Here is a 19,302-nt window from a genome sequence, read left to right on the forward strand (position 1 = left end):
AGAGAGTCATTTATCCTTTCTGGATATCAGTTACTCAGAATACAAGATGGAGATCTGTTTAGAGCCCTATCTGCTTGAATATAAAAGATTGTACTAGATCAGGTGTTCAGATAGAGTCTGAATAATCACTTGAGGTTGGGGACATTCAGATATAATTTAGGTAGTTTATCTAGCTTTGTTGTGTTGTTGTTTAGTTGCTAAGTCGTGTCTGACTCTTTGCGACCAACCCTATGGACTGTCTCCTCCAGACTCTTCTGTCCATGGCATTTCCCAGCAAGAATACTGGAGTGGGTTGTCACTTCCTTCTCCAGGGGATCTTACTGACCCAGGGATTGAACCTGTGTTTCCTGCAATGGCAGGAGGATTTGTTACCACTGAGCCACCAGAGAAGCCAATTTATCTAGCTTGTTGAGTTCGTGTGCATGCTGAGTCTCTTCAGTTGTGTACAACTCTTTGCATCCTATGGACTGTAGCCTGTCAGTCTCCTGTCCATGGAATTCTCTAGGCAAGAATACTGGAGTGGGTTGCCATGCCCTCCTCCAGGGGATCTTTCTGACCCAGGGATCAAATTCGCATCTCTTATGTCTCCTGCATTGGCAGGCTGATTCTTTACCATTAGTGCCACCTGGGAAGCCCTTATCTAGCTTGAGGTGTTAGCAAGCTACATCCAGAGTGCCAAATCACCATTTTTTTTTTTTTTTTTTTGGTCAGTAAAGCCTTATTGGAAGACAGTTATGCATATTCATTTATGTATTATCTCTGGCCACTTTTGCCCTTGTTATCAGAGTTGGGTAGTTCATTGCATGGTCTGCAGAGCCCTGGCTCTTACAGGAAGGTTTACTGATCCCTGGTCTAGATAAGTGGTTTTCAGCTTGGGATAATTTCTCTCCCCCAAAGAACATTGGGCAGTTTCTAGAAACATTTTTGGCTGTCACAACTAGGGGGTGCTGCTGGCATTTAGTGGATAGAGGCCAGGGTTCTGCTAAATATTGTACAATGCAGTAGACATCCCATGATGATGAAGAATTATCTGTCCTAGAATTTCAATAGTGGTGAAAACCACTGGTCTAAATTAGTGGTTCTCAAACTGTAGCTTGCATAAAAATAACTGGGAAAGAAAATGAAAGTGTTAGTCACCTAGCTGTGTCCCACTCTTTGTGACCCCATGGACTGTAGCCTACCAGATTCTTCTGTTCACAGAATTCTCCAGGCAAGAATACTGGAGTGGGTTGCCATTTCCTTCTCCAGGGGATCTTCTCGACCCAGGGATTGAACCCAGGTCTCCCCCATTTTGGGCAGACTCTTTACCGACTGAGCCACCAGGGAACACCAAAAAAAAAAAACCAACCAACCAAACAAACGAAACTGGGAGAACTTGTTAAATCACAAGAGACCAGAGTTTTTGATTCAGTGGATCGTGGGTGGTGCCTGCAAATTTGCATTTCTACCAGGTTCTCAGGTTATTCTGATGTTGCTGGATCTATGGACTAGAGAACAACTGACCTAAATGATTTTTGACGTTACATTCATTCCTGTGATTCTTTGATTTTGTAATCTTAAGTACTCTTCCATTTTTTATGACTTAGAAAAATTTGAGTATTTCAGTGTATACTTGATGCTCATAATAAAATGTGTTGTTTCATGAGTCTATATGTTTGAAGGCTTAGTTTTCATATCCCTTTGAGTGCGTGCATGCTCAGTCGTGTCTGACTCTTTGTGACCCTATGGACTATCGCCCGCCAGGCTCCTCTGTCCATGGGATGCTCCAGGCAAGAATACTGGAGTCGGTTGCTATTTATTCCTCCAGGAGATCTTAAACCAGGTCTTGAATCCGTGTCTCCTGCGTCTCCTGCATTGGGAGGCGGATTCTTTACCACTGAGCCACCTGGGAAACCCTCATATCCTTTTGGAATACTTCTATTTGTCTTTCAAAATCATTGCCTACCTTTTTCTTATTTAATTACATCAATATTCTGTGCCCAGTTAATCATTTCTTCTTAAATATCTTGTACATATTTCTCTTCTTTTGAGTCTTATATCAGATTGTTGCTAATCACTTACCATGTTTCTTTCCTCTACTGTCAGCTGTTTGAGTGAACAACTGCCTGTATGTTAACCACTGTTCCTGTAGTATCTATTAATAGGTGCTCAGTGAATATTTTTTGAAGGAATATTATGAATATTGGCTGTTATGGTACAAATAAATGGAGTAGAATTGTAAATTTTTATGTATTTTTAAGTACCTACTGTTTTGTGACATAGTTTTGAATAAGTAAATCTGTCATTGGGAGAGTAAAAATTAGACTCATTTATTGAATTGAGGGTTATAACTTCAAGGTGAGCCATTTTTAGGGAAGTTCAAAACACCTACCCTCTGTGTTAGCTTTTATAGAGGACTCAGTAAGATAATGTGGCAAAATATAGGGCTTGAGGCCATGACCTTTGTAAAATTTGAATGCTATCACTGGATTGCCTTATGTTACTACTCTACCTGATTACATTTTCACTCAAACTGTTTTTAAGGCAGAAATTCTAATTTCAAATAAAAAGTTCTTGCCATGTTAAATCATTAGTCATTGATTTTAAGGTAAGTTTGAGAAGCAAAATTAACAGAATAATTGTACCTGTCTTTATACTTATTTGTCGTTATAAAGGAAAAATTGAGATAGAATGAGATATCAAGTTATGGTAAAGAAAAGTAGAAAAGTTTGCAGGTTATATGCACCTTAATGGTATTAGAGTTAGGTTCCAGTCACATTTCCCTCCCCTTCCTCCCCATCCCAGAGTTCATGTGCTTTAATAACTGAGCTATAATAGAAAAATGTTACAGGAAAGTTTTGTCTCTTGTGCTCTCCTGGCATCCCACTCTCTTTGTCTCAAGCGAAGAGTAGTGGTTAAACTGTTTTCAGAGTCAATTTTAGTCATATTCTTTGGCATCTTTAAAGGGAGATGGAGACGTGATTGATCGTTTTTATTTTAGGTTTAATGAGGAAGGAATAATAATATTAGCATATAGCTTTTGACTGGTTTGTATGTGCCAGATATTGTGCTAGGTTCTTAACATCTAAATTCTACAGCAACCCTGTCTTGGATTTCAGAGATAACCATGGTTTCTGTATGACTTGTCAGAGTCCTGACTGCTGCTGCTTTTGTTTCTGATTATATTTTCAAGGATATTTGTGCAGTGAGAAGCCTTGGAAGACAGAGGTAATATCTCTCTCTGGAGCAAAGGGTAAACATGCACAGTGTCCATTTAAAAAGAATTCGGTGCTCCAGGCTCCGGGTTCCTTCTCTGTAATACAGTCCACTGTATGTGCAGGTATCATTTGGACTGCTTTGTTTGTGTCACGCAGTGGGAAATGGAACTAGGAAACTGTGCAAGAAAATTCTGATATTTTGACTACAAATATTGCCATGAATCATAAAATTAATTTCTCCAACTCAGGAGTCTAGGTCTTCTGCCAGCATCCATGAAACTGGCAGGCTCCAACTTTGTTTGCAAGTAGGGTGAAAATCACATATCCTTCAATTCTCTTAACAGTTCTAGCAATAAGGATGAGATATTGACAGACACATAACTTTCTGGAAGAGGAAGAGTGAGGGCCTTATGGGCTGGTTAATAGTTTGAGGGAAGTCCTTGGGAATTGGTAGTGAATATGTTGACAGAACTGAGTAGTTCTCTACTTTCTTGCCGATTAATGAGGAGGAAGTAAGTAGGTGGTTGCAGACTGAGTACCAGGAAATAGCTTCAAAGACAGCTGCCTAAACAATCCTCTGGTTGTGGCTTGTTGTTCTCATAGCCTGCTGGGCTCCTCTGTCTAGGGATTTCCTAGGTAAAAATTCTGGAGTGGGTTGTCATTTCCTTCTTCACTGGTTGTGGCTAACTTTCAACAACTCTCAAATGTCCTCTCAGATGGAGGGAGTGTTTTCCATCAATTTGTCAGTCAGACTCAGTTTCTGATGCTCCACAGTGTAGCAAATAGCACTAAGATTTGTCCTGGCTGGGCAGAAGGTTCTGCCTCCTTTCAGACATTTACAGATGTATATACACCTACATTTGAATGCGAAAGGAGTCAAATTTACAGTCACGGTGGACAGAAAGCAAAATTATTAGAATTTTCACCGGTTTGTCTGAGAGATCAGAGGATGAGGGTGCATAATGTCTTGTAGCTCAGCCACTCCTTTGAAGGAAGCTTTATTCCCAACTTCATATCTAAAGCAAAGCCAGTGACTCAGTGAGGGCCTCAATTTATTAAGGTTTTCCTAAACCTGGACCTGGTTCACCAGTGGTTCAGCCAAGCTGAAATGCGTTGTGTCTGCTTGTCATTTGTGACTGTTCAGCCTCTGCACCAGCTATGCAGACTAGTAATGACTGTAATTGCTGTGTTCAGTGTATAGAACTCAAGAGTGTTCTTATAGGTCTGGCCTGTCCTTTCTTTCATGAGACTTGTTGTATTTCTATTGACCCTTGGCCTGTAGCCAGTGGCCCAGCTATTTGGTCTGCCACTTGGAAACTATAGACTGACAGATTAAAGACAGCTTTCTTTGAAGCTGTGAACTATGGAAACAAATTATAGCTGCTGATCAAACTGTCTGAATCACTCATGTAGATGCCCACAGTAAGGGCTTTTTCTCTGATGAAGCCCCCTGGAATCAAGCTTCTGATTGAGCCTGTACTGCCCAGAGCCATTACTGTTGCCAGGATCCATCATCATATCAGATGTGACAACATATTAACTATCATAAAGTGTGTGTAAAGCAGAAGACTGTATTTCTGATGCAGAGGGTACCACTGCATGCCAGACATGTGACTCCTCCCAAAAGTTGACCTGTTTGTCACATGAGAGAAGCCACATTGCATGGGATGTGGCCCCTGCTTGCTTTTGGCAGGTTAAATAAATTGGACCTTGACCTCCCTCTCTGAAGTATCAACGGTGCCTCACTGTCCTTGGTCCAGTTAGCTGACTGGCTATGCCATTTTGGCTTTTGAAACTAATTGTGCTCTACTTTCCATCTTTCTGGACCTTTTTCAGTCTGACGATGGTGCAGTTTTTATTGTAAAAGTCAGTAGTGAGCTGACAGTCAAGGTATTTGAGGGACCTTTGATGCACTCTACCATTCACAGCTTTTTGATTGTCATTCCTGTGATTTGTCTTAACCTTATGAACAGGTCTATTGGAAATATCAGAAGTTGGCCTCCAGAGTCTTTACTTTCATGCAAAACACCTATCAGCACTTCCTGATGCCTACCCCAGTCCCATACCATAGCCTTCAGTTAGCAATTCTATGGGGCAGATTACTGGTGGGCCTGGTCAGATGGGACAGTTTGGATTAACTGCCTTCATTAATTCCTGTCAACAACAAGGATTAAGCTTAATTGTAGGAATTGGGAACCCTAAGGGCCACCACTTAAATGGGACATCATGTTGAGACACAAGCTTAAATGGGACATCATGTTGAGACACAAGTTAATAGTGCCTCCAGACTGATGTAGGTCCCACTTGGAAGGAACCAACAATTGTGAACAACCTACTCTTTCTAGGTGAACTGTGTCTGCCTTCAGGACTGTATTTCTTGTGTGGAAACCAGGCATTAATTCCCCTTCCTCCAAAAATATGGCCTCCTTCACCTTTTGAATATTTAAGTAAACATCACCAGTAGATCTTGTAGCCTTCATATGACTGCGAAGATCTCTCCCAGATGAGGCTATCTTTGGGAAAGCCTTGCAGAGTGATTTCTGATTTGTTATTTATGTGCACCCTGTGGACAGTTACCTCTCTGAGGGAAGTCATTCAGTTAGAATAGGTGGTTCAGAATTTGTTCCTGACTTTTTAGCTGAAGCAATCCGTGGATCATCTTGGCCCTGGAAAGCATTCAGGTCAGCCACAAGTCACTAACCAGAGTTGATAAAATTGCCCTATACTTCTTTCCTGTGGGTCAGGGCAGAGCCTGTATAATTGTTAATTCATTCCCTTGTTCTGGATTAATGCCTTGGGCCAAGTGGAAAGGTTAATATAGAAACTGAGAGAAAGCTATTAGACTTTTTTTTTTTTTTGAAGATTTTATGTTTTGACTGAGTTGGGTCCTTGTTGCTGTGCACAGGCTTTTTCCAGCTGCGGTGAGCTGGGGCTGGTCTTTGTACTGGTGCTCGGGCTTCTCTTTGCGAGGCTTCTCTTGTTACAGAGCCTGGGCTCTAGGTGCGCAGGCCTCAGTAGTCACAGCGTGTAGATTCAGTAGTTTCCGTACATAGGCCCTGGAGCACTGGCCCAGTCGTTGTGGCTCCCAGGCCTTACAGCAGCTAGGATTGAGCTAGTGTCCCCTGCATAGACAGGTGGATTCTTAACCACTAGACCACCAGGGAAGCCCCACACACTTTTCTGAGGTAAACCCTGATGACTTATCCGATTTTTTCATGTTACTTGGGTATGGAACCCTGAGGAACATGGATGAAATAAATTTTGAAGGTTGTCATCATCCTGCTGACTGTTGATAGTTGCCTTAATTAAATGTTATATGAGACAAATTAGATTTAGCCCTAGCTTCTGCCGATCAGATTAATCACAGTGGCTGCTGGAGTGGTATACCCATGAAAAACTTTGTTCAGTGGCAGAGATGGTTACGATTGGGTAGATATTGTTGGGAGACAGTTCTGTCTGTATCTCTTCTATTTCTGCATGTCTTATGAATAGAGACACTGGTTGTTCCAAACTGCTGTTTTCAAGGGTGTTGGATTGTGATCAGCCATGGTCACATGTCTCCTTCCAGACCAAAGGGCAAGTTTGCTTATGGCCTAGAAAATAAAGATAAACAAAGCAGAGTGGGCATGCTTACTGTCCATGATAAAGGATTCATGTTCGGACTTGTCTGATGGTCCAGTGGATACGAATCCATCTGCCCATACAGGGGACACGGGTTCACTCCCTAATCTGGGAGGATTCCACATGCTGTGAGGCAAAGCCAGTGTACCACAACTACTGAGTCTTCCTCCAGCATTCATGAAATTATAACAGGCTGCATTGTTAGCATGCAAGTAAGTTGAGAGTAATATTTGATGCTTCACAGTTCTTACCACCACGAAAGGCTGGTAATCCCTCATTGTACAGATTGATTTTGGAGATAATTGTAATTACTACTAACACTTACTGAGCTTTTTACTGGTGTCTGTGATGTGTTTTATCTGCATTATCCAAACTAATTGGTATATGAGATCTAATCTGTGGTAGGTCTTGTTATTATTCCAATTTTAAAGATGAAAAAATGGAGGTGTAAAGAGGTTAAGTAATTATCTAATGACAGGTAGTCATAACAAGACTGGTTTTGGAACTCAGTTCTAGTCTGTGAAATTATATATATACACATTTCTTAAATGGGCATGCTAGGGAGTACTCAAAGATACAGAATAAAAATGCACATTTTGTAGGACCAATTTACTAGAATAAATGAAATATATGTTTAAAAAAAATTAAAGACAGTTGTCATGAAGTAAATATAAAATTTGCATGAATTTTAAATAGAAAAGCAAACTTCAAAGAAATTGTAAAAATTTGGTCTGCTTTTCTTTGGGTCATCTCCTCCCCTCCTGTGAGAGAACATGTTTTCCTCTATTATTCTGACTACAGTAGAGGAGAATATTAATAAGAACGGCATTTTACAAGATTCAGTTCAGTTCAGTCGCTCAGTCGTGTCCGACTCCTTGTGACCCCATGATCACAGCATGCCAGGCCTCCCTGTCCATCACCAACTCCTGGAGTTCACTCAGACCCACGTCCTTTGAGTCAGTGATGCCATCCAGCCATCTCATCCTCTGTCATCCCCTTCTCCTCCTGTCCCCAATCCCTCCCAGCATCAGAGTCCTTTCCATTGAGTCAACTCTTCACATGAGGTGGCCAAATTACCGGAGTTTCAGCTTCAGCATCATTCCCTCCAAAGAAATCCTAGGGCTGATCTCCTTCAGAATGGACTGGTTGGATCTCCTTGCAGTCCAAGGGACTCTCAAGAGTCTTCTCCAACACCACAGTTCAAAAGCATCAATTCTTTAGCGCTCAGCTTTCTTCACAGTCCAACTCTCACATCCATACATGACCACAGGAAAAACCATAGCCTTGACTAGACGGACCTTTGTTGGCAAAGTAACGTCTCTGCTTTTGAATATGCTATCTAGTTTGGTCATAACTTTTCTTCCAAGGAGTAAGCGTCTTTTAATTTCATGGCTGCAGTCACCATCTGCAGTGATTTTGGAGCCCAAAAAAATAGTCTGACACTGTTTTACAAGGTAGCCTTAAGAAAAAAACACAAAGATGCCTCCAGTTATTTTTGATTTTCCTCTTATTGTATATAGCTTGTGAAACACAAAAAGGAAGAATAACAAGGTTTTTCTGGTGTCTCAGGATTTACTGAGGTCAATAGAGGAATCAAAGAAGAGCAAAACTGGTATTCATTGACTTCTTATCTTAAAATTGTGTGTGACAGTGGTTTCTATTGGGATTACTTAGTACTTTAGCAAGAGATTATCCTGTCACTGGTTTGTTTTTTTTTTTTTAACTTCACTTTTGCATTTATCAGTGTTTGCGTCATTTTGTGGCGTGCTGTCTGGGTATCTTTGTGAGGTCCTGGTAGTGGGGTGTGAAGCTAAAGTCCTTCTGTATCTATGGGGGATTGGCTCCAGGAGCCCCTGAAGATACCCAAATCCAGGATATTTAAGTCCCTTACACAGAATGGCCCAGTACAGGTTTCACATCCATGGATACTGTAATGACATAGTGGCAAGAGTAATAGAGTTGATGCCACTGAATCGATCAAGTTGATATACATGAACTTTGTTTTACACTGTGTTGTGTTTTTTTTTTTCTTTTGCGTTGTATTTTTAAAAAAGAAAAACATTACTTAGTGATTATCTTGGGATAATGTAAGATATTTTGCCAGGGTTGACTGAATATTTGAGGAAATTAAATACTTAGGGTTTTTAAATATGATAATATATTAGGTTATGTTAAAAAATGTCCTTATCCTTTAGAAATATATACAGAAATACTTCCAGATGAAATGATATGATGTCTGGAATTCAGAACTCTCTGGGAGGTCTTTGGGAGTAGATTGATCGGGAGTAAAACAAAAGTGGCTGTGTCTTGGTACGTGTTGACGAGGCTGTTATGTTCATGGTTGTTCATTTTACTGTTAACCTCTACTCTTGTATGTGCTAGATCTTTTTCATAAAAAGTAAAAAATATGTTTTGCCAAAATAAAAATTACTTTGGGGAGATTGTGAGCTTTAGGATAGTATCTTCATGTGCTAATTAGAGGAATAGGGATATGACTATTACAAGGAAGTTATAACAATCATAGTAATATTATGTAATTCTAGCATTTTACCAATATAGTTGGTGAATTTTTGTCTATATTTTTGTCTTTAATGTAAAATTTAAAGTAGCTTACTAGTTTTCTTTCTTAAAAGCTTTAGCTGAAGTCTTGGAATAAAGGTTTCCTGAAAATAATCAATTTTCTAACTAAAAGAAACGTGTAAGGAATTAACTTTGTGTGCTAAATTTGAATAACTGAAGAGAAGAGTCATTTTGGCAAAGAGGTGCTAATAGCTCTTTTCTTTTTTTAAAGGAATATTTAAATAAAATCAGAAACCTAAGTACAAAAGATATATTAAGCATAAGATAAAGGCCAGTTAGTGATGTGTCGTTTTCTGTGTATTGGTACAATCTGCTTTTTGCAGTGCCCTTTTAGTTTTCATTCTGCCTTTATTGTCCCAGTAGAATAGCAAGTGATGATAATGTTTAAATACGTTTTTTTTCTTTCTGTCCTTTTCTTTCATTTTTATTATATATGCTTCAGATGCATTATAATTCAACATCTTTATATACTACAAAGTGATCACCCCCAGAAGTCTAGTTACCTTTCATCACCATGTACTTAACCTCCTTTACCCCTTTCATCCACCTCCAGCTCCCGTACTCTGATAACCCCTCATCTGTTCTCTGAATCTGTGAGACTGGTTTTGTTTGTTCATTTGTTTTGTTTTAGATTCCACATATGGGTGAAATCATATGGTATTTGTGTTTTTCCTTCTGAGTTTATTTAACATAATATCCTCAAGGTCTATCCATGTTGTTAAAAATGGCAAAATTTATTTTATGGCTGAATAGTATTCCATTGTGTATAATTTATACATATACACACACACACACTCTCTCTCTCTCTGTCTCACACACACACACACCCACGTCTTCTTGGTCCTTTTATCCTTTTATCACTGATAGAAACTTAGGTTGTTTCCATGTCTTGGCTATTGTAGATAATGCTGCAGTGAACATAGAGATTCACATATCTTTTCAAATTAATATTTTTGTGTTCTTTGGATAAATACCAAGAAGTGGGATAGATGGATCATGTGGTAGTTTTAGTCTTAATTTTTTGAGGCATCTCTGTACTGTTTTCCATAGTGACTGCACCAGCAGTTTACAAAACCCCCGACAGCAAATGTGTGTTTCCTTTTCTACATATTCTGTCCAACACTTTTTATTTCTTGTGTTTTTAATAGCCATTTTAACAGTTGTGAGGTAATAGTTCATTGTGGTTTTCATTTGTGTTTCTCTGATAGAGATATTGAGCACCTTTTCATATATGGGTTAGCTATCTGTAGGTCTTGTTTGGAAAAATAACTATTCAGATTCTCTGCCCAGTTCTTAATTGTTGTTTGACAACAACTGTTTATTTTTTATTATTGAGTTATATGAGTTTTAAAAGTATGTTTTGGATATTAACCTCTTATCAGATATGATTCACAAATATCTTCTCCCATTCAGTAGGCTACCTTTTCATTTTGATGGTTTCCTTTGCTGTCAGAAGCTTTTTACCTTGCTGTAGTCCCATTTGTTTATTTTTGCTTTTGTTTCCCTTGCCTTTGAACTCATCCATAAAGACATTGCTAAGACTGCTGTCAGTGAGGTTAAAACCTATGTTTTCTACTAGGAATTTTATGGTTTCAGGTCTTACATTCATGTCTTTACTCCATTTTGAGTTGATTTTTATGTATGGTGTGGATAATGGTCTGAAAGTGAAAGTGAAAATCGCTCAGTCCTGTCCGACTCTTTGTGACCCCATGGACTGTACAGTCCATGGAATTCTCTAGGCCAGAATACTGGAGTGGGTAGCCTTTCCCTTTTCCAGGGGATCTTCCCAATCCAGGGATTGAACTGAGGTCTCCCACATTGCAGGATTCTTTACCAGCTGAACCACCAGGGAAGCCCAAGAATACTGGAGTGGGTAGCCTATCCCTTCTCCAGTGGATCTTCCCGACCCAGGAATCGAACTGGGGTCTCCTGTATTGCAGACGGATTCTTTACCAACTAAGCCATCAGAAAAACCCACATAGTGGTCTAGTTTGATTCTTTTGCATGTGACTGTCCAGTTTTCCCAGCACAATTTATTGAAGATACTATCCATTCTCCATTGTATGTTCTTTCCTTCTTTGTCATAAATTAATTGACCATTTATCTGTAGGTTTGTTTACAGGTTCTCAATTTTGTTCCTTTGAACTCTGAATCTGTTTTGTGTGAGTACCATACTGTATAGCTTGTAATGTAGTTTGAAATCAAGGAGCATGATACCTCTAATTTCATTCTTTCTCAAGATTATGGCTAAATAGGATCTTTTGTGTTCACATATACAGATTTTATAATTATTTGTTCTAGTTCTATAAAATATTCCATTGTAATTTTTAAAGATATTACATTGAATCTGTAGATTGCTTTAGGTAGTATGGACATTTTAACAATATTCTTCCAATCCATGAGCGTATAATTTCATTTATTTGTGTTCTCTTCAATTTCTTTCATCATTGTCTTATAGGTCTCAGTGTACAGGTCTTTCACCTCTCTTGGTAATATTTTTTCCTAGGCATTTTATTATTTTTGATGCAGTTGTAAATGGAATTGTTGTCTTAATTTCTCCTTATAGTAATTCATTGTTAGTGTATAGAAATGCAACAAATTTCTATATATTAATTTTGTATCCTATGGCTGCTATATTTATTTATTAGTTCTAGTAGTATTTTGGTGGGGTCCTTAGGATTTCCTATGTATAGTATCATGTCATCTGCAAATAATGACAGTTTTACTTCTTCCTTTCCAATTTGAATTCCTTTTATTTCTTTTTATTTTTAAATTGCTGTGGTGTGGCTAGGATTTCCAACACTGTGTTAAATAAAATTGCAATAATAGGCATCTTTGTCTTGTTCCTTATAGTTTTTTACTGTTAAGTGTGATATTAGCTCCAGGTTTGTCATATGTAGCCTCTATTATGTTGAGGTACATTCATCCTGTACCCACTTTATTGAGAGTTTTTATTATAAATGGATATTGAATTTTATCAGATGCCTTTTCTGTATCTGCTGAGGTGATCATTTGATTTTTCCCCCTTTTGTTATATTAATGTGATGTATACATTGACTAACTGGCAGATATTGAACCATCCTTGCAACTCTGGAATAAATTCCTCTTTGTCATGGTGTATAAGTTGAATTTGGTTTGCTAATATTTTATTAAGAATTTTTGCATCTATGTTCATCTGTGGTGTTGGCCTATAATTTTTTTTTGTGTGATGTCCTTGCCTGGTTCTACTATCTGGGTAATGCTTGCCTCATGAAACATGTTTAATGTGGATTTAAGATTAGAGAAATACTGCTTAAGCTATTAGTCTTCCCACTTAAGCAGGCATGAAGAGAATGTAAAGTTAAAATGTAGATTGTGACATAATGAAGTATGTTTTATTGCTAAGATTAAAGATTTTGTTGGATCATAAATCCTGTGCATAATCCACGAGTAATTTAATTTGCCAAGATAAAAATATTAATATGCCAAGAAACAACCACATACTTTCCTGGCATGTCTAACAGAGGATTTTTATGTCTTTCCTTTTTTTCAAATCTATGCCTTATGTTCACGTGTGTGTATGTGTGTGTGTTTGAGAGAGACAGAGAGAGAGACAGAGAGAGATTAAAGAAGAGCCTTGGCATTTCCAGGGGATGGATCCTGAAGGTATACTGACTTAACATGTATGTAGAGTCATCCTTTGATTAAAGGGCAGTGGTAACATACATAGCTGGCCCTAGGACTCAGTTCCATATGCAGTCCTCCTGAGTTTTTAGAAGACCTTCATGAAGATACTTTCAGGGAATTCCCTGCTGGCCAGGCCACATCTCACATTTGGAGCTGCTGTTTGTCACCCATGGAAAAGTGTAAAATTATGGAGTCATGTATTTAGGTTGCTTTTTTTACTTATCCCAGATAGGATGCTCTGATCTTACCCAACAAGGCCTTTCCACAGAAATATTGATATGTCTCTTCTGGTGTGATCAGATGAGTGAAGTAAAAGAGATAGGAGTATCATGGAGTTTTGGTGGTATTAGTGATAGTCCTGGATTAATGAATAGAATCTTCAATTCTTATTACATATCATATATTGTGATGTGAGGATATGAAGAATACCAAAATATATATATTACTTGAAACTGTCTTAATGAATATTTTCACTCACTTGACGAAACAGAATACCTACTCTGTGCTAGGCATTGTACTAGTAATTGGGAGATCACTACTTCATAATGCAACTAATATAGCTAATAAAAGTTTCAGTTCAATTCAGTTACTCAGTCGTGTCTGACTCTTTGTGACTGTATGGACCGCAGCATGCCAGGCCTCTCTGTTTATCACCAACTCCCAGAGTTTATTCAAACTCATGTCCATTGAGTCGGAGATGCCATCCAACAATCTCATCCTCTGTCCTCCCCTTCTCCTCGCGCCTTCAATCTTACCCAGCATCAGGATCTTTTCAAATGGGTCAGCTCTTCGCATCAGGTGGCCAAAGTATTGGAGTTTCAGCTTCAACATCAGTCCTTCCAATGAACACTTAGGACTGATCGCCTTTAGGATGGACTGGTTTGATCTCCTTGCAGTCCAAGGGACTCTTAAGAGGCTTCTCCAACACCATAGTTCAAAAGCATCAATTCTTTGGTACTCAGCTTTCTATATAGTCCAACTCTTACATCCATCCATGACTTCTGGAAAAACCATACTTTGACTGGATGGATCTTTGTTGGTAAAGTAGTGTTTCTGCTTTTAAATATGCTGTCTAGGTTGGCCATAACTTTCCTTCCAAAGAATAAGCGTCTTTAAATTTCATGGCTGCAGTCACCATCTGCAATGATTTTGGAGCCCCCTAAAATAAAGTCAGCCACTGTTTGCACTGTTTCCCCATCTGTTTGCCATGAAGTGATGGGATCAGATGCCATGGTCTTAGTTTTCTCAATGTTGAGCTTTAAGCCAGCTTTTCACTCTCCTCTTTCACTTTCATCAAGAGGCTCTTTAGTTCTTCTTCACTTTCTTTCATAAAGATGGTGTCATCTGCATATCTGAGGTTATTAATATTTCTCCTGGAAACCTTGATTCCAGCTTGTGCTTCATCTAGCCCAGCGTTTCTCATCGTGTACTCTACATAGAAGTTAAATACGGGTACCCCAGTGTTCATCGCAGCACTGTTTATAATAGCCAGGACATGGAAGCAACCTAGATGTCCATCAGCAGATGAATGGATAAGAAAGCTGTGGTACATATATACAATGGAGTATTACTCGGCCATTAAAAAGAATACATTTGAATCAGTTCTAATGAGGTAGATGAAACTGGAGCCTATTATACAGAGTGAAGTAAGCCAGAAAGAAAAACACCAATACAGTATACTAACGCATATATATGGAATTTAGAAAGATGGTAATGATAACCCTGTATGAGAGACAGCAAAAGAGACACAGATGTATAGAACAGCCTTTTGGACTCTGTGGGAGAGGGAGAGGGTGGGATGATTTGGGAGAAGGGCATTGAAACATGTATAATATCATATATGAAACAAATCGCCACTCCAGGTTCGATGCTTGATACTGGATGCTTGGGGCTGGTGCACTGGGATGACCCAGAGGGATGGTACGGGGAGGGAGTAGGGAGGGCGGTTCAGGATGGGGAACACGTGTATACCTGTGGCGGATTCATGTTGATATATGGCAAAACCAATACAATATTGTAAAGTAATTAACCTCCAATTAAAATAAAAAGGAAGTTAAATTAGCAGAGTGACAATATACAGCCTTGACGTACTCCTTTTCCTATTTGGAACCAGTCTGTTGTTCCATGTCCAGTTCTAACTGTTGCTTCCTGACCTGCATACAGGTTTCTCAAGAGGCAGGTCAGGTGGTCTGGTATTCCCATCTCTTTCAGAATTTTCCACAGTTTATTGTGATCCACACAGTCAAAGGCTTTGGCATAGTCAATAAAGCAGAAAGAGATGTTTTTCTGGAACTCTCTTGCTTTTTTGATGATTCCGCAGATGTTGGCAATTTGATCTCTGGTTTCTCTGCCTTTTCTAAATCCAGCTTGAACATCTGGAAGTTCACGGTTCATGTATTGCTGAAGCCTGGCTTGGAGAATGTTGAGCATTACTTTACTAGCATGTGAGATGAGTGCAATTGTGCAGTAGTTTGAGCATTCTTTGGCATTGCCTTTCTTTGGGATTGGAATGAAAACTGACCTTTTCCAGTCCTGTGGCCACTGCTGAGTTTTCCAAATATTGCTGGCATATTGAGTGCAGCACTTTCACAGCATCATCTTTCAGGATTTGAAATAGCTCAACTGGAATTCCATCACCTCCACTAGCTTTGTTCGTAGTGATGCTTCCTAAGGCCCACTTGAGTTCACATTCCAGGATGTACTAATTTACTTTAGACCCTTACAGGATTTATTTTCCCACCACATGAAGGCAGCTATGTCACTGTTAGCTCTTATTATCTGAGCCCTAATTTTCCAGTTCGTTCCACCAGTCTTATCACTTGGTTGCTTTTTCTAAATGTGTTTACTTATTAATGGCACACTTCAAAGGAGGAGCTTGGGAGTTTATCATTAAACTTTAACTGCCATCCCTCTACCTGCTCTTAATCATCTCTCTAGAAATCTGCACCACATCAGTTTTTCATTACATTTCCTTTGGATTTGGGGCTCCCTTTCTACTGGCTCCTGTTTCTGAGCCCACTTCCAATTTAAAGATTTACCAAGTTTTTCTCTGTTTAAAAATAGGCTTTATTGATTTTATGTCCTATTCTGAATGCATCGATCTCTCCCTCCCACTCCCATCTTTCTCTTAAATATTAATATCAGTATACCTTAAGAGTCTCTCCTTGTTCCCTTTTCCATTCCATCCTTCCCTGTATGGTCTCTTTGGATAATCATCTTTTCTTTAGGTGCCCAATATGCTACTGGAGATCAGTGGAGAAATAACTCCAGAAAGAATGAAGGGATGGAGCCAAAGCAAAAACGATACCCAGCTGTGGATGTGACTGGTGATAGAAGCAAGGTCTGATGCTGTAAAGAGCAATATTGCATAGGAACTTGGAATGTCAGGTCCATGAATCAAGGCAAATTGGAAGTGGTCAAACAAGAGATGGCAAGAGTGAACGTCAACATTCTAGGAATCAGCGAACTAAAATGGACTGGAATGGGTGAATTTAACTCAGATGACCATTATGTCTACTACTGTGGGCAGGAATCCCTCAGAAGAAATGGAGTAGCCATTATGGTCAACAAAAGAGTCTGAAGTGCAGTACTTGGATGCAATCTCAAAAATGACAGAATGATCTCTGTTCATCTCCAAGGCAAACCATTCAATATCACTGTAATCCAAGTCTATGCCTCAACCAATAACACTGAAGAAGCTGAAGTTGAACGGGTCTATGAAGAACTACAAGACCTTTTAGAACGAACAACCAAAAAAGATGTCCTTTGCATTATAGGGGACTGGAATGCAAAAGTAGGAAGTCAAGAAACACCTGGAGTAACAGGTAAATTTGGCCTTGAAATGTGGAATGAAGCAGGGTAAAGACTAACAGAGTTTTGCAAAGAAAATGCACTGGTCATAGCAAGCACCCTCTTCCAACAACACCAGAGAAGACTCTACACATGGACATCACCAGATGGGCAACACTGAAATCAGATTGATTATATTCTATGCAGCCAAAGATGGAGAAGCTCTATACAGTCAACAAAAACAAGACCAGGAGCTCACTGGCTCAGATCATGAACTCCTTATTACCAAATTCAGACTTAAATTGAAGAAAATAGGGAAAACCACTAGACCATTCAGGTATGACCTAAATCACATCCCTTATGATTATACAGTGGAAGTGAGAAATAGATTTAAGGGCCTAGATCTGGTAGATAGAGTGCCTGATGAACTATGGAATGAGGTTTGTGACATTGTACAGGAGACAGGGATCAAGATCATCCCTAAGGAAAAGAAATGCAAAAAAGCAAAATGGCTGTCTGAGGCAACCTTACAAATAGCTGTGAAAAGAAGAGAAGCGAAAAGCCAAGGAGAAAAGGAAAGATATAAGCATCTGAATGCAGAGTTCCAAAGAATACCAAGAAGAGATAAGAAAGCCTTCTTCAGTGATCAATGCAAAGAAATAGAAGAAAAGAACAGAATGGGAAAGACTAGAGATCTCTTCAAGAAAATTAGAGATACCAAGGGAACATTTCATGCAAAGATGGGCACGATAAAGGACAGAAATGGTATGGACCTAACAGAAGCAGAAGATATTAAGAAGAGGTGGCAAGAATACACGGAAGAACTGTACAAAAAAGATCTTCATGACCCAGATAATCACGATGGTGTGATCACTCACCTAGAGCCAGACATCCTGGAATGTGAAGTCAAGTGGGCCTTAGAAAGCATCACTACGAACAAAGCTAGTGGAGGTGATGGAATTCCAGTTGAGCTATTTCAAATCCTGAAAGATGATGCTGTGAAAGTGCTGCACTCAATATGCCAGCACATTTGGAAAACTCAGCAGTGGCCACAGGACTGGAAAAGGTCAGTTTTCATTCCAATCCCAAAGAAAGGCAATGCCAAAGAATGCTCAAACTACTGCACAATTGCACTCATCTCACATGCTAGTAAAGTAATGCTCAACATTCTCCAAGCTAGGCTTCAGCAATACATGAACCGTGAACTTCCAGATGTTCAAGCTGGATTTAGAAAAGGCAGAGGAACCAGAGATCAAATTGCCAACATCTGCGGAATCATCAAAAAAGCAAGAGAGTTCCAGAAAAACATCTCTTTCTGCTTTATTGACTATGCCAAAGCCTTTGACTGTGAGGATCACAATAAACTGTGGAAAATTCTGAAAGAGATGGGAATACCAGACCACCTGACCTGCCTCTTGAGAAACCTGTATGCAGGTCAGGAAGCAACAGTTAGAACTGGACATGGAACAACAGACTGGTTCCAAATAGGAAAAGGAGTACGTCAAGGCTGTATATTGTCACCCTGCTTATTGAACTTCTATGCAGAGTACATCGTGAGAAACGCTGGGCTGGAAGAAGCACAAGCTGGAATCAAGATTGCTGAGAGAAATGTCAATAACCTCAGATATGCAGATGACATCACCCTTATGACAGAAAGTGAAGAGGAGCTAAAAAGCCTCTTGATGAAAGTGAAAGAGGAGAGTGAAAAAATTGGCTTAAAGCTCAACATTCAGAAAACAAAGATCATGGCATCTGGTCCCATCACTTCATGGGAAATAGATGGGGAAACAGTGTCAGACTTTATTTTTTTGGGCTCCCAAATCACTGCAGATGGTGATTGCAGCCATGAAATTAAAAGGCGCTTACTCCTTGGAAGAAAAGTTATGACCAACCTAGATAGCATATTAAAAAGCAGAGACATTACTTTGCTGACTAAGGTCCGTCTAGTCAAGGCTATGGTTTTTCCTGTGGTCATGTATGGATGTGAGAGTTGGACTGTGAAGAAAGCTGAGCGCCGAAGAATTGATGCATTTGAACTGTGGTGTTGGAGAAGACTCTTGAGAGTCTCTTGGACTGCAAGGAGATCCAACCAGTCCATTCTGAAGGAGATCAGTCCTGGGCATTCTTTGAAAGGAATGATGCTAAAGCTGAAACTCCAGTACTTTGGGCACCTCATGTGAAGAGTTGACTCATTGGAAAAGACTCTGATGCTGGGAGGGATTGAGGGCAGAAGGAGAAGGGGACGACCGAGGATGAGATGGCTGGATGGCATCATGGATTCGATGGACGTGAGTCTGAGTGAACTCCGGGAGTTGGTGATGGACAGGGAGGCCTGGCGTGCTGCGATTCATGGGGTCGCAGAGTCGGACATGAATGAGCGACTGAACTGAACTGAACTCTGTATGTGCTCGGCTTCCCTGGTGGCTCAGTTGGTAAAGAATTTGCCCTC

General features: G+C 39.6%; 1 protein-coding gene across 1 annotated transcript in view; it reads left to right on the forward strand.

The window, feature by feature from the left end:
- Positions 1–19,302, forward strand: part of FAF1 (Fas associated factor 1) — a 487,842-nt gene that overhangs the window by 6,373 nt on the left and 462,167 nt on the right. The gene's annotated exons all lie outside the window — the stretch shown is intronic.

Source organism: Budorcas taxicolor, chromosome 3 (genome assembly GCF_023091745.1).
Source record: "Budorcas taxicolor isolate Tak-1 chromosome 3, Takin1.1, whole genome shotgun sequence".
In the NCBI taxonomy this organism is placed as follows: domain Eukaryota; kingdom Metazoa; phylum Chordata; class Mammalia; order Artiodactyla; family Bovidae; genus Budorcas; species Budorcas taxicolor.